The following is a 23,997-nucleotide window of genomic DNA, read 5'->3' on the forward strand; positions in this document are numbered from 1 at the left end:
TGAGAAAATCCAGTTGAAGTTTCAAAATGAGCAATGCATGAAATTTTGGTCAATATGTGTAATCCTAGTGTCAGAAGGCTGAAATCTGAAGGTTGTTGTTCATAGCCAGCCTGTACAGGGAAGTGCATAAGTCTGCAACTAACCAGCAAAAACCTCCAGAAATAAAACTGTGGTTGTAGTTGTAAAGCAACAGCCTTGAATGAAAAACCAATTGAAACAATCCCCTGACTCAGAGATCCAGCCTTAGCATCACAATAAGAAAATTAAATGGTTGGAAGTAGAGAACCCAGAACTGTTGGTTCATGTCTGTAATTCTAGAAAAGCAGGAGGCTGAAATATAAGATCTTATGTAAAGGCAAACCCAATCAAGAAATTCCAGGAGACTGTTTTGTTTGTGGTGGCCACACTGGGGATAGGTTTTTGTTGATTGATTGGAGATAAGAATTTCATTGATTTTCCTGCCCAGGCTGCTTTCAAACCATGATGGCCAAATTTCAGCCTCCTGAGTCAGGCCAATACTTGCATGAGTTCGAGCTCCAGGACCAACACAAACAAAAGCAATGAAATAAATGAAAAGAAGGGTAGAAGAAGACAAGAAAGACCAAGTAACAGAAGTTTCATTGGGGACTAATGTTTGTAATTCTAGCTACTTAGGCTAAAATTTGAGGATACTGTTTAAAGCTCAGCTCAAGTATAGGTGTTCATAAGACATGTGTGTTTGTGTGTGTGTGTTTGTGTGTGTGTGTGTGTGTGTGTGTGTGTGTGTGTGTGTGTGTGTTTACCAGTCCTGGTGCTTGAACTTGCACTATTTTGCTCAATAATCTACAACTCTCAGATTTTAGTGGTTCATTGGAGAAAAGAGTGTCATGGACTCTCCTCAATTTTTAGCCTCCTGAATCTGGCTTAGCTAGACATGATTCTTTTCTCTCCAATTAACCAACCCACAAAAGCCAAATGTTATGGTTGGTCCCATGTATGCCCTGAGACAACATCTGAGCTTCAATTTCCACTCCCAGAACAAGTAAAAAAGAAAAAAAAGAAAAACAGGTGGAAGCAAGCACATATTAAAGTTTTAAAATGACCCAAATGTTGATGATTATATTTGTAATCCTTTTTACACAAGAGGCTGACAACTGACAATTGCAGAGTCAAGTTAGTCTAGGAAAGAACATACTTGAGATTCTTATGTCCAGCTTCACAGCACAAAGCCTTGAGCTATGGCTGAGGTGGTAAAGCACCAATCTTGAGTGTAAAAGCTAAGATATAGGCCCCAGAGTCAGAGGTCAAGCCACAGGACCCATAAAATTTTCAAAGGAGAGCGGATGAAGACAGGCTGAAATCTGAGAATCATTGTTCAAAACTACCCCATGCAAGAAAGTCCATGAGGCTTTCTCTGTGTGTGCATCTGTGCGCTATGTTTGGCTTGAATTTATGCTGTTTTGTTCAAGGATAGAGCTTTACCACTCCCAGTTTTTCAGTGATTAATTGGAGCTGAGAGTCTCATGGGATTTCCTGCCTTGGTTGGCTTTGAACCCTGATCCTCAGATTTCAGCCAACTGATTCATGCTGGGCTTTGCATAAGACTCATCTCCTATTAACTAACAAGAGTTAAAAAAAACCTGGAATTGAGCTGTGGCCCAAGATGCAAACTGGGCAGTCACATTCTAGTACAGCACCCAAGGCTTTAGTTCAAGCACAAAGACAAAACAAGTATTGCCACAAGCTATACTTTGGCTTATGTGCGAAGCCACTAGTCTAGAAGAAAAAAGCTCTGGCATTGCATCCGGGCCCTCATATATAGCCCCAGGACTAGAACATATACAAAAGTTAAAAAAAAAACAAGGAAAATTATAACAAGATAAAGTGGAAAAAAACATATTAATATTTTTAAATGACCAGTGAGTTTGTGGTTCATGTGTGTAATCGGAGCACCTCAGAAAGCTGAAATCTGAGGATCACGGTTTGAAGCCAGACTACCCAGAAAAGTACATTAGAAACTTATGTCAAATAAAAAAAGCTAGCAGTGAAGCTGTGGTTGAATTTGTAAAACATCGTCCTTGAGTCAAAAAGCTAAGAAACAGAAGGGCACTGCTGGCTCTACACTGTAATCTCAGGAGGCTGAGATATAAAGACCATGGTTCAAATCCAGCCTGGTCAGGAAAGCTCATGAGACTCTTGTACTCTAATTAACCACCAGATAACCTGAAGTGGCTCTGTAGGTCAACTGGTAGAGCATTTGCCTTGAGTTGAAGAACACAAAGACAGTGTGTTCAACCCCTACCTCCCTTCAAAATAACTAAGAAACAGCAATGTGGCCCAAAGATCAGATCTATTGGACAAAATAAAGAAGTACTGAGTTTGAAGGCAAGAAAGAGCTAGTTAAAAATATTAAAATAAGATGGGCACCAGTGGCTCATGCTTGTAATCCTAGCTACTCAGGAGGCTGAGATCTGAGGAGCACAGTTCCAAGCCAGTCCAGGCAGGAAATTCTGTGAGATCCTTATCTCTAATAAAGCAGCAGAAAACTGGAAGTGGTTCTATGTCTCAAGTGGTAGACTGTTTGCCTTGAGCTGAAGAGCACAGAGACAGCACCTAACCCAGAATTTAAGCCCCACGAATGACCAAAAAAAAAAAAAAATTAAAATGTCTGCGGTTGATTGCTCATGCCTTTAAATCCTAACTATCCAGGAGGCTGAAATCTAAGGGTTGTAGTTCAAATCCAACCCAAGCAAGAAAGTCCATGAGACTTGTTAATGTAATTACAATACTAGGGCTTGAACTTGCCCTGTTTTACACAAGGCCAGATAGAGTTCTACTACCCACAGCTTTTTGGTGATTAATCGGAGGTAAGAATTTCAGACTTCGTTGCTCAGACTGGCTTCAGACCAAGATCAGATTTCAGCCTCCTTAGTTGTGCTGGGCTTTGCATAAGACTTTTCAAAAGAATGAAGCTGGAAGTTTATCTGTGACTCAATTGGCAGAACTGAGAAAAATCTCTGAGACAGTGGCCAGTCCTTACATGCAGAAAAAAAAACATAAAAATTTTCTGTTTTTTAAATTTTTATTTTTTATTGTGAACATACTGTACAGAGTGGTTACAATTACGTGGGCAAGATAATGAGTACATTTCTTATCAAGCATTGTAGTCTCCTCTTTTGTTTCCCCTTCCCATCCCTTCCAATCCTCCCCCACTCCCTCACCCAATCCTCCCCGCTACCCACCTTCTCCCGCACCAAAGTTGTAAAGTTCATTTTTTGACATAACGACTTGTACATCTCATTGTTTCAATGGGTCCACCTGTACCCTTATTTAAACGATTTGTTTTTCCCCTTCCTCTCCACAAATTATGCAGACATCAAATACAGTGAAAGCAGGAATTATACTGTGGGGAAGGGACATACAAAGCAACAAAGAAATCATCTTATAAATGTGTTAGAAACAATAGCATGAAAAAAAAAAACATTTGAATACATATCTTCGGGTTCATTTCCCTAACATTTTCAAAAGTAAATAATAGTAGTTTTATAATATAGAAAAAAAATCAAAAACTATGTTTAATATGATACAAAGGAAAACTATGTTTCTTTTTAAATGTAGCAAATGAGAACATAGTATAAAGTTTCAAAATGAAATGATAAGAGTAAGGGAAAAGGGAAAAATTTAAAAATTCATGTAAATATTAAATACAAGCTGACATGACCAAAATATAATGTGATCAGAAACTTATCTATCACTTGCAATTACTTACAAATTATTGTCCCTCCAGTTTCAGCAGCTACCATGGAAATTTAGACATGACCTCTCTATGCAGCCTAGACTGTGTAAGGGTCTTCCTGTTTTAGCCTCTTGAGTTAGATCTGCAGGCATTGCCCTCATTTTAATATATGAGGTTTCCTTTAAAATTCAAAATTAATATTTAAATAATGGATTATCTGTAAAGCATGACTAAACATCAGAGATCCACCAGAGATCTTCTGAGGAATACAATCAAAACATTAGAAAAGCACCTACCACTCAAGGTAGGTAACAAAGAAGATTTAGCATTTTTTGGATGTACTGGTGATGAACGCAGGGCCTCATGCTTGCTAGGCACGTATAAAATTCAGTGACATTAATTATATCCACACCATTACCTCTATTTGTGAACTATCTTTTTGATACTGATGAAATCCACACAATCATTGAGTAATAATCACCCCAATGACCTGCCCCAGAAATTTTAATCTTCCATTTTCTCTTATAAAATGGTTTAGTCAATGTTTCACATAAATAGTAGATTACTTTTTGTGTCCATCCGTGACAGACATATATTAATTGCAGCATTTTTGTGGATGTCATAATCCATTAATGCATACCTCATATTCTGTAAACCTGTTTATCTGATAGACTCTCCAGGAATTTCTAACTTCTGACTATTGTGAACTTTGCTGTTATTATTGGCATAGGAGCTATTAGTTTTTTCTTTTCAGCTCTTTTGGTTATGCAATGAGCAATGGAATTGCTGGGTAATGTGGTAATGCTCTGTTATGTTAGAAGAATGTGTCATATTGTACCATAATTGCTATATCACTTTTCATCAGCACAGAAATGTACAAATGGTCAATAAAATGTATTTCAAATGTATTTCAAATCTTCCACAGATGTGCCCTAAAGAATCTTTTTTTTTTTTTTTTTTACTTTTTACTTGCTTTTATTTAGGCCATGCAGGCCTGGAGCTATGTAGCATTTTCTAGAGCTGAAGTGAGAACAATACCAAATACCACTGACCTAGCCTCCAAAAACATTTAATCTAGTAGCCATTTTTTCTAGAGATAAAATTTAGTGATTATATGCATTTTTACTCTTCTAAAATAAGGTTTTGAATTTTAAAATGAATTATATAAATGTAACACCTCTGTGTACCTTCTTTTTTTAAGAAGAAAAATTATATTTACAAAAAATATTAAAGGACAAAAAAGCTTCTCAGCAGGAAAATACATTACAATCATAGTCTGATTCTGACCAAAGTACATACAATACAATACAAAAAATAATACAATAAGAGCTAATCTAAAGTAAAATGAAGAGTAAGGCCAGGGGCAGGGGTCAAGTGGTAGAGCTTTAGGTTGCCCAGCACCAGCTCTGAATCAAAACCGCAGTACTGCCAAGGGATAAAATAAAGTATTGAAAGTTAAGGAAGCATGCAGATAAAATATGACATAGAATAAAATAAATCAAACAAAAATTTTAATGACTAGGATGTAGTTTAAGTGTAATTAAAGTAGTTTTTGTATGCACAAAAATTACATGCTTTGATAACTACAACATTCAGTTTACACTGCAGTACAAGGTGCCCCGTGGATGCAATCCCTCCTGAGGAAATCTAAGGCAGTTGATGCAATTGTATTGTTGGCTGGACTGAGGGTTTTGCTAGGCAAACAGTGTTTTGATCTCAATTCGTGGATCCCACTTTCAACTCTTTTTTTTTAGTACACCACCTACAAATCTCTCCCATCTCAATAACAGGGCCTTCTACCTTTCAAGTGAAGTTATCTTTGATATCTCTTAGGGTTCTTCTCCCCTTTGTCTGGAACTGCTCTGTTCCTGGGCCCACATTCAGCAGCTTATTCTGAGAAGATTTGTAACTATTTGCTAGCCATCTCTATCCACTGCCATCTCCACCTCAAATAAGTCTTTGGTATCAGTATGAGTCTGGTCAGATGATAGAGCCAGCCTGGGCTGGCTTTGAACCATGATCCTCAGACCTCAGCCTCTTGAATAGCTAGGATCATAGGAGTGACCCACTGGCACCCGGCCATCATTTCTTTCCTGCAGGAAAATTTAGGGGGGTGGAATAGCACAGCAGCACACACATTTGATAGCAACTGCCCCAGGGTGACCCAGATGCTCAGATAAAACCACTGACTTTGATATTGCCTTTGGTATCCAACAGGATATTGTTGGAATTAAGGTCTCAGTGTGTGATTCTGTTCTGGTGTGGGTAGTGAACAGCACTTACAATTTGTGTGAAGAGCCTCTTGGTTTCATCCTCATATAGGCGGCAGGATTTTGAGATCCACCCCAGAAGGTATCTCCTACTGGCCAGTTCCATTGATGAGATATACATACTCTTCCTTCTCCATCACCTGGTACAACCTGATGGTGAGTTTGTGCCATACCTTCTTAAAAATGTCCACCTCATTCTTTAACTGATGACTGGAGGACTCTCGCTGTTAGGCCATGGTTGCAAGATTCCCCCCCCCCCCCCCCGCCCCGCAAGAAGACCACCGAGAGTCAGACTCTACAGCTTTTTTATTTAAACGGGCTGCAGTTTGGGCCTCATCCTACACTCTGACACAGCTGAGCCTAGGAGGAGAGCCCAGAGCTAAGGATTTGCAGGTCTTATAAAAGCACACAATCAACCAGGTGTTTGGATTACCACCGCGTGTTGCTTTGCTAGACAGAAACAAGCAACAAGTGGTCACTGTCTCAAACTTTAACCTTTCATTCCCCCCCTCCCTTGATTTATGGCCCTGAGCCACAATCTTGTGGCTCTGGCCCCAAACTAAACTTCAACAGCTCTTGATCTTGAATGAGTATACCAATAACAATCAGCCCATTTTTCTTTTCTTGTGGCATATGCGGAGTGGTTGGGTAGGATGCTTGGAGACTTCCCATGTTTCCCCATGGTCATCCAGGGCAAAGAGGTCAGCTGGTCTGGCATGGGAGCAGTGGATCCAAGCAGCAACGCCGTCCACCTTAAGGGCAGTGGGTGTAGCCAGTAGCACCATGTAAGGTCCCTTCAATCGTGGTTCCTGAGATCGCAAGTTGTGCCTTCGAACAAACACCTAGTCCCCTGGTTTAAACAAATGTGGGGTAGGAATAGAAGCAGAATCATATAATGCTTTAAGATGGGGCCACATACTCTTATGCACCAGCTGTAAATAGTCAAGCTTACACAGAAATTTAGTATCATCCAAATTAGCAAGCAATTAAAGACAAGCCAATAGGGTGAATTTCTTATTCTAAACAAGGCAAAAGGAAGGAGCGATACCCAGTCTGCACCAGTCTCCAAGGCCAATTTAATTAAGGTCTCTTTTAGAGTCCGATTCTTACCTGCCCTGAACTCTGGGATCTATAAGAACAGTGCAATTTCCAATCCATCCCAAATGCCACGGCTATTCGCTGACTTACTTTTGAGATAAAGGCCGGTCCATTGTCTGATCCATTGGGGGATGGGAAGCCATACCTGGGTAGAATTTCTTCCAGGATCTCCTTAGCCACGACGTTTGTGGTCTCATGCTTTGTTGGGTAGGCTTCAACCCATACTGAAAAGGTGTCTACAAAAACTAGCAAAATTTTATATCCAAATTTTCCAGTTTTAATTTCTGTGAAGTCTACTTCCCAATACACACCTGACCTAACTCCATGGAGGCGAGCTCCTTTTGTAACCGGCTGATTGGGGGCATTGGTGAGCTGACAGGCTTTACAATTTTTAACAATGTCCTCAATGAGTTGGTTCCCTTGCCTAATTTTTACTTCTGAGTGTCGGAGCAAGTCCTGCATTCTTCAGGTTCCCATGTGAGAGACCCGATGGATTCTCTTAAGAATCCCCTTGGCCAATCTTTGTGGCAAGGTAAGTTTCCCCTCACCTGTTTTCCACCAGTCATTATTTCCTTCTCTGCCCGGGGGTTTATAGGCCTTGGGAATTTTCTTTATCCACTCCAAGTCTTCTTGGGAATACTGAGGCTCAGGAGGCAAAGCTCGTGGCCCTGGGTCTACTAGAGTCAGTACTTCCGCTCTGGGCTGGAGGACTGCCTCCTTAGCTGCCTGATCAGGCAAGTTATTTCCTTTGGTTATTGAATCAGTTCCCTTTTGATAGCCAAGGCAGTGCATAATGGCAATATTTGCTGTTTCCCATAAGGCTCAGATGAGGCTTAAAATTTCTTGTTTGTTTTTAATAGTCTTTCCCTCAGCTGTCAGCAGCCCCCTCTCTTGGTAAATGGCTCCATGTACATGCACGGTGGCAAAAGCATACCGACTGTCTGTGTAAATGTTTAGTCTCTTCCCTTTTCCCATTTGTAGGGCTTTTTTTACTGCCACTAGCTCTGCTCTTTGTGCAGATGTTCCCTGGTGGAGTACTTCTACCCACATTATCACAGTGTCCGTGGTGACTTTTGGGCCCTCATACCTTTTTCCATCTCGAATGAAACTGCTGCCATCTGTGAACCTGGTATGCTCAGCATGCAATAGTGGCGAGTCCAACAAATCTGTCATGTTTTCCTTGGCCTGGTTTCTCTTTTCATGCTCCATTTTACGTTCTCTGTCCTTCCTTTCCTGACTTTGCTCCTCTGTTTCTCTTATTGTAAACCTGTTCTGCCACGTCTACTAGATCCCTAATAGACTTTTCACCAAGGCTGTCTAGAGCCTGCAACTTTATGTCTGGTGCAGTTTGACTTATATAGGCAAACATAATCATCTGTGTTGACTCCTGGGTCTCAAGTTCATATGGGGTATATTGATTAAAAGCTTCCATGAGATGCTCAAGATATGCTGTTGGACTTTCATTTATTCCCTGTCTTACATCATAAACCTTGGCCATATTAGTAGGTCAGCAAGCCGCCGCTTTGAGACCTGCCAACAGAGCCTGGCGGTAGATGAGGAGTGGCTCCCTACCTTCAACTATATTGTAGTCCCATTTTGGTCGGATCTCAGGAAAATAGGCAGTGATCAGGGCAGGATCGGTGATGGGCGCTCCTGTGGGGCCACGGATATGTTTCTGGCCCGTCTCTCAGATACAGTCTCTCTCTTCAGTGGTAAAAAGAACCTGTAAAAGCTGACTGCAATCATCCCAAGTGGGCTGATGAGTAAAGAGAATAGTTTCAAGCAAACAAATTAAATCCTGGGGTTTCTCAGAAAAAGGGGCATTTTGGATGTGCCAATTTTATAGATGACTGGTAGAAAATGGACACTATTGGGTTGCTGTTGACCATCCACATCCACAGTACCTACGGCGTGTAAGGAAAAAACAGCTGCATTAGATGGGGGGTTGATCCTACTGCGGCGTCGAGTGACTGGCCCCTCAGAAACTTTAAGGGCAGTTGCCAAGTGTTCTATAGCTCCCTCCTCCTCTTGGTCATTCTCAGGTTCTGCAAAAGGAACCTGGGAAGGGGAGCATGGGTGAGGAAACATTTCTTCTTCCAAGTTATCTCCCTGAAAAAACAGTGGGTACACTTTCTTTTCCTCTTTTTTAGTTTCTTTTTGTAAGTCGAGGAGGCTAGATGGAGTGTTGCCCATGGTTTCCAGTCCTGTCAGTCATAAAGTACAAAAGACAATAAACAGTACAAACAAAACACATGCAAGCCTGACAGTTACAAAAAAAAAAAAAAGCTTACAATGTGGAGATCTCCCAAGTTGGTCTGCTGACTCCTGTCATGGTGGGGTTCCATACCCATGCCCCACAGCAGAAGGAGTAGAACCACAGTGGACGAGTTGGGCCTCGGTTAGGAGGGTCTCTTGGTCAGTTCAGGCCCCAAACCAAACCAACCATTGCCCCACAATTCACACGCCGAGGTTCCAAGGACCCCCACCCCCCGCCCCACAACGGGGTTCCAAGGACCCCACCCCTCACGGTGGGGTTCCAAGGACCCCTGCTCCATACAGCAGGGTTCTCCCTCCCCACAAGAGGATCTGCGACGTCTCTCAGTTCCTCCAGGGTTGTCGTGCAAGTGGGTCCACTTTGAAAGCCCTTTACAAATTTGAGGGGATATCCTCACAAGGGAAAATGAAAGTAAAACAGACAAACGAGAGGACAAGACAAATTAACAAAGACAACGCTGTTTTACCTTTGGAGTATGAGGTCTCGGGGGTTTTTGGGGGGTATCTCAGACGAACCCCACTAATATGTTATGCCATGGTTGCAGGACCCCCTCCCAGCAAAAAGACCACTGAGAGTCAGACTCTACAGCTTTTTTATTTAAACGGGCTGCAGCTTGGGCCTCGTCTTACACTCTGACACAGTGGAGCCTAGGAGGAGAGCCCCGACCAAAGGATTTGCAGGTCTTATAAAGGCACACAATCAACCAGGTATTTGGATTACCACCACGTGTTGCTTTGCTAGACAGAAACAAGCAACAAGTGGTCACTGCCTCAAACTTTAACCTTTCATCCCTTCAGGAGTATTTTAACTGCCACTTCCATGTGTGTGAGGTGTGGATGGCCAGCTTCACTTGTCCATTGGTATCATGGTCGATGAGCTCTTTCATCTGGTATTGATTGATGATCTCTTCATTCAAGAATATGGAGGATGATTCTTTGTATTCTTCCATCCTTCTGCTATGATGGCACGTAGCAAGTCTACCTAAAATTAACTAAATAAAATAATGGAAACCCAGAAAAAATAAAAAGAAATACCAAAACCAAACGACAACTCACCCCCCCAAAATCAGAAAAATAATGAATTTTGTTTGAGTCAGTCCAGCGTGTCACCAATCAAGAGCTCCTAGATGTGTAAACTGACATAGGTTGGAGCACAGTGGCTTCCTATATACACTGCATGACCTCTCAAAACGGAGCTATCACAGCCCATCATAGTGACATATATGACTTAGGCTTGTGATTACCTCAGGATAAGAATAAAAGAGCAGTGAAGCATAGAGGACAGACAGAATTTTAACTAGCTACTCATAGGCTGAATCAGCTTAGGTAGTTACTCAAGAGGCTGAGATCTGAAGGCCACTGTTCAAAGCTAGTCAAATCATGAAAATACATGCGATTATCTCCAAAAAACCAGAAGTGGAACAGTGGCTCAAGTGGTAGACCACTACCTTTGGGCACAGAAGCTTAGGAATAATGCCTACGCAATATCAAGCCTCAAGAATAATGAATGTATGCATGAGCACATGCACATGTGTGTGCGCGTACTCGCAAGAGCATGCAGAAACACACAAATGAATATTTCAATGTGAAGTTCTTTAATTTTAACCTTGCTGTACTTTATTTCCCTGTATTAGTTTACAAATTAACAAAATCAGCTAAGCACCTATTTACATACAACTCATGTTTCTCTAAAGTCTACTCTCGCTTTGGAAGCCTGCTTTTATTTGACCCAAAAGTAAATTATTCAGGAAGTCAATTCGTCTCTCTCAAGTCTGTTGTATTAGATGATTTTTAGGTTCCTCCTAGGAATATGATTTTGTGTAATCCTGCATCAAGCAGCATATTTCTTTCATGAGAAGGGAAGACCCTGTCAAACAATAACAGGTTTTTCTCCTTCTGGCGAGCATCTGTAGTTTTACTAACTTCATAAAATTCATGATCTGTCTGTGTATGCCAAAGACTGCTGTGCAAATAAAAAGACCCTTCTCAAAACTTAGCATTTGTATACTATTCATAGGTATGAGGTGTTTAAATATTACTGAAATTTCTTTGGAATAAATAATATTCATCTTGACTATCTTGAGAAAGAAGAATTGGTTTCTCAGCACTTTAGGTAAGAACATGAGTGAAAGAAACAAAAGGAAAAGTGAAGAACAATAATCCATATATTCAAATGAAACAAAACAACCCAAGAAAACATAAATTAATTCAGTACTGAAGAACCTGCAGAAAATGCAAATATAAAAAAAAAACTATGACAAGCTTATGAATATCCTGACTACATGGGAGTGAACTGTTGTAAGGATAGTGCTTAAAGCCCAGACTGTACAGAAAGATCTGTACACAATGCCATGCACCTGTTATTTTAAATTCCAGGAAGAATAACATAAAGTGTACTGAGCCCAAAATCAGATACAAGTAGGAAGCCAGATTCTATCTGAAAAATAATCAGAATAATTTAAGTCTGAGGACATGACAAAGTGGTAAGAACAACCATTTTGGGGGCACAAGACACTCAATTCAAACTCTAATATTATGGGTATTAAAGAAAAAACTATGATTTTAAATAATTGTAAGATTTGAGTATTTGAGTGGAGAAAAATCCATGAGAGAGATAGAATGAACCCACATTGCAATACTTTCTACTTAAGTGATAATGTTTTGTGGTACTTCAGACAAAACAGTTACCTTGCAAATGAGTATGGATGTGCACTTGGGTGATGGAAATACTCTACTTACACAGGGGTAAATTAAATAGATTTTTTTGGGTAGATTGTACTTCTTGAACTAAGAGCCTAGGTGATGTCCCTGAGCTTTTTCTCTCAAGGCTACCACTCTACCACTTTCATCCACAGTTCCAATTCTGATTTTCTGTTGGTTGTTTGGAGATAAGAGGATCATGGACTTTCCTGCCCAGGATGGCTTCAAACCACAATCGCCAGATCTCAGCCTCCTGAGTAACCAGGATTCCAGCCATGAGCCATCAATGATTTTAATAATTTAGTAAGTTGTGCAGTTACAGAAGTTATAAATTATCTTTATAACCTGTGTAATATATGTGTGTATGTATATATCAATGCATACGGATAGAAATATTTTAGCATATTTTTGTATCTACAATAGATTTGTGAAATCATCCTACATTATAAAATAAAATGGTAGCCGGGTGCCTTTGGCTCATTCCTGTAATCCTAGCTACTCAGGAGGCTGAGATCTGAAGATTGCAAGTCAAAGCAGACAGAAAAGGAAGTCTGAGAGATTCTTATCTCCAATAAACCACTCAAAAACCGGAAGTGGCACCGTGGCCCAAGTGGTAGAGTGCTCGCCTTGAGCTGAAGAGCTGAGGGAAAGCACCCAGATCCAAGTTCAAGCCCCACGACAGATGAAAAATAAATAAATAAAAATAAAATAAAATGGAAACAAAAGTTAATAAGGAGCAAAACAAAGGGAATTGTCACACGTTTCTTGTTGTTGAATGTAATATGAATTGTGAGAATCAGTTTGGCAAAATCATCTGTATTTGAACAAAATGGATAATAGCTATTAAATCCAATTAATCTATTTATCCATATTGTGCATCCTCACACATGAATGTCAAAATCAAACCACAGTTTCTGCCTTTGTATTTAACTCACCTGTTATAAGTTAGAGGATAGATGAAGTAATCAAATAAAGATTAAAATAATAGTAAGTGAGGTTATGAGTTAGAGCTGAAAATGATTTTAAATATGATAATAGCTAATTAAATTGCATATTTCTTACCTTTACACTATTGTCTTGTCCCTCATTCCCACATTAGAAAAGTACATAGAAGTTTCTCACTAAATAATATGTACAATTATGAAAAAAAGTATTGAAAAAATATGGGCACCGTGTGGTTTTAGCTTATTGTGACCTGTAGGGGGTAGTGTGTTTTTGAGGATTTGCAATACGTTCTAATGGAGATGAAGAGAGGGATATGCTTATTCTGGAAAACTGGCTAGAAGATTGTTCCCAGAAAGATAGTGATGAATTCTTCCAAAAGGTTACAGTAAAATCACTTTCACGACCATGTTCACTGCTGCACTATTCACCGTAGAAAACTTATGGAAACAGCCCAGATGCCCTTTGGCAGAAGGATGGTTAGAGAAAGTGTGGCACATATACACAATTGTATTACACCCATCCATTATGAAGATTGTTACATTATTTGCAAAGAAATGGATAGATCTAAAAATATGTTAAGTAAACTAAGTCAGAGACACACACAAAGGACCCATGTTCTGTCTCATATTTGGAAGATAGAACTTTATACAAGTTTTCACAGCAATATTAACCAAAGCATGCTATTTGCAGAGGAGAATTTAAAAGGTGAATTTTCTTATAAAATTGAATTTTTAATCCAACAAAATGAATACCAGGAAACTATCACTTAAGTTATGAGGAAAATTCAAAGGGAAGGATTAAAAAGAGTTATGGAGTAAGAGAGTGAAGGCATAATATTCAATACAGATAGTATGAAAGTAGAAAAAATTAAACTGGGGTGAGATCTGGAAGGGTGTGGGGAAGTTATGTAAAGATCCATTGTACATAAAAACTGATTTGTGGAATGGAAATTCCCTTGTACAATTATTTAAGATAATAAAAATATAATTAAAAACAATGGAGACACTTTTTCTTAAACTGTGTTCTCTTAAACCATGAGTCAATATAATAGTTTCCTCCTCAGAGATGTTCTTTGCAGGTATTTTCCTCACAGTAACAGAAAAGTGATCAATGCAATGTATATCAATACATAACTTTGCACATCATAAAGAGACACACTATAAATTCTATTTCCATCTCTTTTAAAAATAAAATTGTTTGCTCTATAAATTGATCAGAGGCATGGATATTGTGGCTAGTTAGTGCATTACACATGTCTCTCTCTTCCTCTCTCTCTTTCAAGGTTCTCATAGATAATATGATTGCTCCATAATTATCCTAATTTATTTTGCTTTTATATTTTTGGTTGCATCATTTCACTTTCTGCTCTGCCATTTCTCAAATCATTTACATAGAAGGTATTATTTCCTATTTTCTCATTCCTAGAATAAGCTGCACATGAAGACACCACTGGTCCTCATTTTCAGTCTGTACCTTTTAATACGGAGGAAAATCTTTCCTCTGCTTTCTATCAATTCTCTACTCTCCAGTTAGAATATTTAGAATAGTAAAAATGGAAAAAGAGAAAACAAATCATGGTGAAAAAAAAGATGCAGAAAATTCACCAGTTTTTTCTGACTAGTTCAACCAATGTGAACTATTGGGGAAATACATGGACACCTCATTCCAACTGGTACTCAAAGTCTCTGGTTAGGCAATTCTGATGAAGACAAGGAACAAGATGAAAAAGTGAGGAATGGTATCATTTGCAAAAAAAAAAAATGGAGAAGGATCCAAGCAAATTTCTTCTTTGGGCTGCCTAAATTAATCGGCTTGCTACAGTGTGGAGAAATCTTTCCAAAAAGGCCACTCGTGTGAATACTAGGGATGAAGATGAGTATACCGCTCTTCATCGGGAAGCCTACAGTTGACACTGAGACATTGTCCATGAGTTGGTGGCTCGAGGTAGATATTCATGCAATAACTGTGAATGGCTGGACACACCTGCACAGTGCTTATACGTGGAATAATACCAGTGTGGCTTCTTTATTACTTCATCATGATGCAGATACCAGTGTCTAAACTAAAGGCCTCTTGACCCCCTTGCATCTTGCTGCTGGGAATAGAAACAGCAAAGATACGTTTGATCTCCTTCTGTTGAACCATTATATTAAACCAGGTCTGAAGAACAACTTGGAAGAAACTGCATTTGATACTGCCAAAAGATAAGTATGTATGACTACCTCTTTGAAGTTGTGAAAGGCTGTACAAATTGTTCTCCTACGTCTTAATGATTTGGTTAAGTTACTTAAATTTCAAAAATGCCAGTCCATCCTTTGTCTCTGTACAAAATATTTTCACAATACAAAGCAACAGCAATATCTTACTTTAAAAATTCATGGATTCCATGGTATTCTTCCAAATGAATTGCCTGACTTTGATTTCAAAATATATTCAAGAGTTGTTTGTGTACATCTATAATGATTTCTGTAGAGCTTGTGATTTTTTAAATCAGAAATAATTTTAACGTATCTGTTGAAATGAGTAGTACAGAAACTAAAGATATTTCTGGTGCTTGTCTGAAGAAAGTATATTTTAACATATTCTGTATTTTGTTTGTAAGATGTCCATAATCTATTTCATTCTTTCCTAGATATAATACTTTGAATACTACATTGTTATATATTATATAACTTCATTAATAAATGTGTCCTTACAGATTGCATTCCATATAAAAACAATTTAAGATTCTTTTTTCTCCTAGGTCCTTATAGTATTTTATTTCTTTGGGATAAAATTAAAATGTTATCTAATTTCAAAGTTTTGTAAAGTTATGCTATGTAAAGACCTTTCTAAGGTGAAGATGCCAAACTAACTTTTAATTATATGAATCGCATGTGTTGTTACACTTGTATTTTTGTAATCAACTTTTTAATAACTGTTTTTCATTTCTTGCATCTGAAGAATGAAAAATATGGAATACTTCGCATATTTTCAGATCATCCCTGTCCAAGTGGCATGTTAATCTCTATATTGTTGTAATTTATGTATACGTGCTGCCGAAGCATGTAGTATCCTGTGAATTTAAGTAGTTAATGATGCAATCTTTATACAGGCATATATCCTTGGTTGCCTATTTGTAACAAGGAAACCTTATTGTTACTAACAATGCTATTGATCTTATTTCTCTGAAATTCTGTGTATAGTGGAAAAAATATATTGTTCGGTAGATTGCTCACACTTGCAATTATTTTGCCAATGACTATTTTAAGTCTTTTTCATTTTAAATTTCATCATACTTTGAAGCCTTTATAGCTAGATTCAAAGATATGGCTTTTCAAGTACTTATTTATCAACTGAGTTAGCTTTGTGGAGCTAATGGATTCAAAGTAAGCCTTGCTGAAGAGCTACTTCTAAAATTTTGCAGCTTAAAATTTCCCAAATGAGGTCTTACTGGCACAAATGTCTACTGGCCCTTTACCCTTCTTCCATGTAGTAACAGACCAACCAGAATATCTTACCCTGACAGAAAAGATTATCTTACTGGAAAAAAACTAATCTTAGTTACAAGGGATCATGGAGAAATAAACAGTTCTGACTAGAAAGTATTTTATCAAAATATAATTGTTTATTATACCTACCATTTCAAAAGTAGCTAAAGCCAAAAAGGTGAAAAAATTGTTCTTATGCATGATTACCTAATGTCCTGACCTGTCTACCATCCAACCAGGCAGGAACTTACACTACTGAATTTCTATCACCAAATATTTCCATAGCTCCAGGAGAAGTCCATATTTTTTCCTTGATATTAGGCCTTAAATTGGTAATGTTTTAATCTCAGTGTTTCCTCTTGCCTCTAGGCTGTAAATCTACAAATGGTAAAGCTTTAGTTCTAATTCTACCAAACTCTGAGGTAGAGATAATGGAATAATACTGTAAAACAGAGTTGCCTTTGATACCCTAACCACAACAGAACAATGAAAAACATTCCTTATATTACATATAGTTATATATTTTATATTTATATGTGCTAATTTTATGTTTCACACAATGAAACTTACTAGAATTAATCGATAATTTGACAAATAAATTGATATTTATTACAATAAACAGATTGGAATATAAATAATTAAGTTTAGAATATATATTAGAATATAAGAAGTATCAATGCAATGTCTTCGATATAAACTTGTGATACCTTCTAAGTGTTCTTAGACTCCTGAATTCACATGGCAAAAAAAAATGTTGTTTTCCTTTAATATGTAAGGGATTTTACTCTGCTGCTCTGTATATTGTTTTAACTCGCTGGACTCAGAATGGTTTTCTCCATATTTCTGATCATACCTAAATTTTGCTGATATGATGTCCAAAAGGTATTATTCTTCTACAAGACCCACGCGTCCTAGGATCCCAGGTCCCAGTTATCTGCATCATCAGATAACAAGGGCAAGTCCTCATACCTAGGCCCATGCCAAATGCCAACAGAAAGTAATTGAAGACTCATCTCAACTTCTCATTTCCTATAATAATGCAGGGCCCCAATTACATAGGATTTAGCAGTAAGCAATTGTGAAATGCAAGGCAACTTAAAATGAAAGATGAGATCACAAAATCTGAGAGAAACTTCTGTAATTCACACTTTCAATTTACAGATGACCAGCCCATATTAGTGAACAAGATCACAAATGTCACAAGAATATTTTTAATACCCCTCTCCTAATGATTAATGAAAGATTTCAGTCCAGTGTAAGTAGGCCAAAAAATAGTTCCTCGAAGGATAGATCCATAATTTTTCTACCAAGGCTAGGAAAACTTGACTTAGAAGTCAAATATAATTCAGAAAAACATTAATTGAGAAGATCCTTAGTGCTTCAAAACACTGGTACTTCAGTAAAACTTGGTTATGTAGTATAAAAAGGTTGTCATTCTCAAACCAATGGTAACCTATATTTAATCTCCTTAAAATATATTCCTATTCAAATAATTTTTTAGGGGGTCCGGGCATGGGGCCTGATCTCTGAGCCTGGGCGCTGTCCCTCAGCTCTTCAGCTTAAGACTAGCACTCTACCACTTGAGCCACAGCACACTTCCAGATTTTTTTCTTTTTGGTCATGTGATGCTGGGGAATTGAACACAGGACCTCATGCATGCAAGCAAGTGCTTTACCACAGAGCCACCTTCCCAGCGCCTCAAATAAACTTTTTAAAGGCACATTCGCCAAAATAACATTTGACGATTAGATGATACTTAGTAACATTACAAGTTTTTCAAGTGGAAGGAGCAAGTTAAAATAGAGTTGATTTATTATCCAACACTAACACCAAACAGGTTCAACTATTCCTTAAATTATAGAAATAGTAGCCCCCACCATTTGTGTTGTTCAGTAGATGCCTTCCAGAAATGTGTTATATAGATCAGCCTTCCATATTTCAAGCCTAAACTTTAGCTAATAAAGTAAATTTCATCAAATAATAAGGTACCTTTTAAAAGATCACGAATAGTTGCCTTATCATGTTGTTTGATGTTTTCCTTAAGAAATATGACTTTAAGTCTTGAATATGGGTGTTCATCAGAGATGTGACAAACATAAAATCTGTCTTCTATTTCTATCATATTCCTCCACAGTAATAAATTTTAGTTTTCTTCTTTTCCCAAAAGTTATACATAGTAGAGAATATTATCCCATGTAAAATAAAATAATCACAAACCATTGTACAAAGCCATTTATAAAAACTGGTAGTTAGGAAAGCATTCTAAGCCATTTTTAAACTTTCTTGTTGACTAAATATTAATCTTCCAAATGGATGAGAATAAAATCATGTATAGGTGCTTCACGACTTCAGTCTTGCAAATTGTTATTGCAGATGAATTAATTATGGAAATATGAGCTGATATTAGTTCAAGTATGTGCAGGATAGAAATGCCATAGAATGTATATAAACCTGTCAAAGTATGAACAGACAGTTTAACAGAATGACTATCAAAAAGTTGAGACCAGAGAAGAATATTAGTAAAAACATAGAATGAATGAAAAATGAAAAAGTGGCAAGTACAACTAGAATACTCAATGTACACATGTGATAAAGGAAGTGGTAAATCTGAAATAAATCTTGGAGAAGGGATTGGTTGAGAATGATAGAAGGAGTGACTCTGATCCAGGAGCATTGGACAATTACATGGACATATTTAATTGTAACACAATTGCACAACCTTTTGAAATTTAGTTAAAAACACAACAAAAACCAAACACACAAAAATCACAACCAAACAGCAACCTCTAGAGAGTATGAATATGACCTCTCAAAATTTTAAATAGTTAATCAAGGGCAGTATGGGAAAAGCAAACCAACTGTTCAAAGAGGGCAGTTTGGGGTAGGGGAGAATTTTGAACAGATTTAAATAGATTGTCTAAGGTTATAAATCACTTACATCTGCAGCAAATATTTTCTAATGGGAGATCTCTTTGTCTGAACTGGATATTCCAGTCCTGAGATACATTTGATAGCTGGTGCATATAGAATGGAAGAAACAAGATCAAAACTCATTACTAGGTTGGAGAGAAAACAGTACTCTATGTTTTCTCTCTTCTCTCTTTACTACTCTTTTTCATACTTTTCAGTCAAGTGATTTTGAATTATATCTTTCCTTCTTTGTTTTGGCAAAGTAATCGGTCAAAGTAATTCACTAAAGATTATTTGCCATTTTTTCTATTACGCTGTTTACTTGTCCAAGCGAATCCATTAAACTTCCCTCTTGCATTTGGTTGCCACGAAAACCCATCTATGATAATGAGGACAAACTCTCATGTAAAACGTTGTCTCCAAAGAACCAGTTGAAGAAGCTGTGATCAGAGTTCCGGGAAGATGGCGGAGGAGAAGCTGGAATCTGAACAAGCTCTCGCATAGAAAGCAGTTTTAGAGTTCCAGTTAACAGTCCTAAGCCAGAGAATCACACCAAGTGTGCCATCACAGGACAGAGAGTTAGACAAGAGAGGGGAAGCCAAGACAAGGAGACACATCTGAGCGCCTGCCAGCAGCCGCCGCAGCGGCGGCAGGGTCGCAGCCATACCTGAGCCGCGGCCATACCTGAGCGCTCACACAGAGAGTCCGGGACGAAGGAGCCAGACGCAGCGGGTGAGAGGATTCTACTCAACACCAGCAAGAACCTACAAGGAGCGGACAACTTCATCCTGCAGTTTGCAGACCAGAGACGACCCAGGATCCAAGACTCGGCGTGAGTAGAAGCCTGACGTCCTCACTCCTTCTCAGGAAGCAGAGGAGGGAAGGCCACCCCGCCCCCCCCAGCACTGGTGATCTCCATCTTGGATACCGACAAAGCTCGGAGGAGCTGCTAGCTCCAACTCAGGCCTTGGAATAAAACGAGTCATTTAACAGGTCACAAGAACTTAACGGCAAAGTGACCTGCCAGACTCAGCTCCATCCAGGGAAAAGTCACCCAGCTCAGGCACCAGCCATTGGAGTGGCTTTCCTCACTGGGTAACCAGAGCCAGAGGCTGCCCCTCCCTCTAGCAGCCTCCACAATCAATTGAAAAACAGCAACCCTGAGAATGGCTCCAGGGTGGGCTCTGAATTTTTCACAAAATAGCCCCAGGGAAAAGCTACTGTTTGTTGAAAGGCCTCAACCCTACCAGAACCTAGCCTCATCACCCCTCTTTTGTGATTCTCAAAGCAGATCACCCTCCCATTAAACTAACCTGGGAGGGGGATCTCAAAATCTTGGGTAAAGCAGAGCATTTTTCTGCCTGTTCGAACAAACTGACTTAAGAAACCAATCAAGCCACAGGACCTCAAGCTGACCAGAGACTCCAACAAGAGGCTGGTTACAGACAAAAGGGAGATACAGGATTCTTCCTACCCCTCCCCCCCAAAAAAAAAAATCAAAGAACTTTTATTTCTTCTTTTCTTTTTTCTTTCTTTTTTTTTTTTTTTGGTACCTTATATATATAAAAATTTTTTTTTCCTTTTCTAAAACTTTTATTAATTTTTAATTTTTGCCTTTTTTGAAAAAATAATTGTTTTCCAGTAACTTTTTTTTCCCCTCTTATAATTTTTATTTTAGGAATACGTGAATGTACGTTTTCCTTTTTCTTGTCTTCTCTCTCTTTTTCTTTCTTTCTTAATTATCTTTTTGTTTTTTGTCTAGCTCTACTGAACTTCTGATCTTTTTTTTTCTCCCTTTCTTATCCTTTTCACCTTTTCCTTTCTTTTGTTCTTTTGTATGTGACTTAACTCTTGTCCTGCACATCCTCAGATAAACCCATAGTTAACTAGTAGACCCTATCCCCCATTGTGTACACACTTAATCCACAAATTTTTTACTCAATCCAAAACCTCTGAGACTTAAATTCCTTAATAGCAGTACTACCTCTTTATACCTATATAATCTTTTAAGCATTTTTTAAGTTTTTCACATCTCCTCTATCTCCCTCCTGTTTTCTCATTATATTCAAATTCCTCTCTAAATAGATGGTCTTTCAATCTCCATAACTATATTAATTTTTACGTTTCTAATTTTTTTTTCTGGTCTCTTTTCATTTCTCTTTCCCTTTCTTCTTTTTTCTCTCCCTCTCTACTTGCATCCTACCCAACCTATTTCCTGCATTGAGATGAGGACATAGTTAACTCTCCCTGTGCCTCCCCACACCAATCTATTCCTAATTTTTACCCACATCTCTCCCTAACCCTAAAAATTTCTGGTTTTCCAAATTCTTCTCTGCGGTTCGAAGCCCATTAACATTTAGTTGTTTGATGTTGAATAGATGTATCTTTTGAACTAGATTGTATCTATAGACTATTGACTATAAATGCAAACGTTGGTTGATGGTGGCCTTAAGATAGTGTGCTAGCACAAAACTGGTCCTATTTTCATCTCAAATGGGCAGAGTAAGCCGGAAAAACACAAGAAAAATGGCAAATCCGGGTATCTCAATTCCCAATCTTGACAATCAGGGGTCAGATCAGATAATGAACAATCCAGAGGAGAGTTCCCAAATAGCTCTACAAACACTGGTGGCAAACAAGATAAATGAGAAGTTTGACAACTTACAAAGGACTCTCTATGAGCGTGATAGGGAGAGAGAGGAGGCATCCCAAAAGTTTATACAGGAATATCATAAGCGTGAGGAAGCTACTCAAAAACTGATACAGGATTTGCGTGAACAACTTGAGAACACTCAAAGAGAAAGGGAGGAATGGCGTGAGCAGGCTGAGAACACTCAAAGAGAACTGCAGGAATCCCACGAACGGGAGGAAAGAGACCTGCAGGAATCCCACAAACCGGAGGAAGCTAATCAAAGAGTAATTCAGGAATTGAGAGACCAGGTAGAGAACACACAAAGATCACTAAAGGCATTCATGGAATCCATTAACAAAGAGCTGAAGGAAGTCAGGGAGACCACAAAGGGAATGCTGAATGGAACCCAACAGAAGGAATGGGAGTCCAAAGAAATCATAACCAATCAACTAAGTGATTTGAGAACAAACACTGAACACCAAATTAAGGAAGTAAAGAAATTCATACAAGACCTAAAAGAGAACTTCAACAAAGAACTTGAAGCCATCAAAGCTGACCAACTAGAAGGAAAAGAGATAAAAAACAAAGTAGAGAGTCTTGACAGCAGGTTAGACCATGCAGAAGATCGAATCTCAGGGATTGAAGACAGCCTAGATATTATAGAGAAAGAACATACAACCATCCAAGACAAGTCCAAGAAGTATGATAGATCTATCCAACACCTGGAAGACACCATCAGAAGGCCTAATCTAAGGATAATGGTTGTAGAGGAGCACCTAGAAACAGAAGTTAATGGTCTAGGAAATTTGTTTAACAGGATCCTAGCAGAGAACTTCCCAAACATACAAAAAGATAGGCCTATTCAGATACAAGAAGCTTTTAGAACCCCAAATAGACCAGACCAGAATAGGACATCCCACCGTCACATTATAATCCACACAGGATCAACTCAGACCAAGGAAAATATCCTTAAAGCTGTCAAGGAGAAAAGGGTAATCACCTATAAAGGGAAACCAATTAGAATCACCTCAGATTTCTCAGCAGAGACAATCAAAGCAAGAAGAGCCTGGAATGATGTATGCCATGCCCTAAAAACAAACAACTATCAACCAAGAATACTGTACCCAGCTAAACTCTCCTTCATAACTGAAGGCCAAATAAAAACCTTCCATAGCAAAGAAAAATTGAAACAATACATCTCCACCAAACCTGCCCTACAAAAGATTCTTAAAGATGTCCTACACATAGAAAACTAACAAGACCGCAACAAAGGCCAAGAAACTGCACCCAAACTGAGAATCCAAGAACAATAGGAAGAATCCAGTTTTCGCAGCCCCCAAGAAGGAGGATAACATGGCAGAAACTCTCAAATACCTCTCAGTCCTATCTCTTCATGTTAACGGACTGAACTCTCCAATTAAGCGACATAGACTGTCTAGTTGGATTAAAAAACAAGACCCTTCTATATGCTGCCTGCAGGAGTCACATCTTGCCAGTAAAAACAAACACATTTTCAATGTTAAAGGCTGGAACAAAATCTACCAAGCAAACGGCCCCCATAAACAGGCGGGAGTTGCAAACCTAGTATCAGATAAAATAGACTTCAAATTAAAATTCGTGAGAAGAGATAAAGAAGGTCGCTACATACTAATTAAAGGATCTCTCCTTCAGGAGGATATTACAATTCTAAATATTTATTCGCCAAACAATGGAACACCCAAATTTATCAAAGAAACACTACTTTCCCTCAAATCCCATATAGATCCAAAGACATTAATCGTTGGGGATTTTAACACACCACTCTCCCCACTAGATAGATCAACTGGGCAGAAACTCAACAGAGAAACCGCAGATCTAAACAGCTGCATAGATCAACTAGACTTAACAGACATCTACCGAACATTTCACCCAGAATCATCAGAATACACGTTTTTCTCAGCAGCACATGGAACGTTTTCTAAAATAGACCACATTTTAGGCCAC

The 23,997-nt window shown here is 38.5% G+C and overlaps 1 pseudogene; it reads right to left on the bottom strand.

Moving 5' to 3' along the window:
• Positions 1 to 15,949: 15,949 nt before the first annotated feature.
• On the bottom strand, positions 15,950 to 16,049 carry LOC122123107 (annotated as a pseudogene).
• Positions 16,050 to 23,997: the final 7,948 nt, after the last annotated feature.

The sequence above is a fragment of the Dipodomys spectabilis genome, unplaced genomic scaffold (genome assembly GCF_019054845.1).
Source record: "Dipodomys spectabilis isolate Male_0828 unplaced genomic scaffold, ASM1905484v1 ptg000220l, whole genome shotgun sequence".
In the NCBI taxonomy this organism is placed as follows: domain Eukaryota; kingdom Metazoa; phylum Chordata; class Mammalia; order Rodentia; family Heteromyidae; genus Dipodomys; species Dipodomys spectabilis.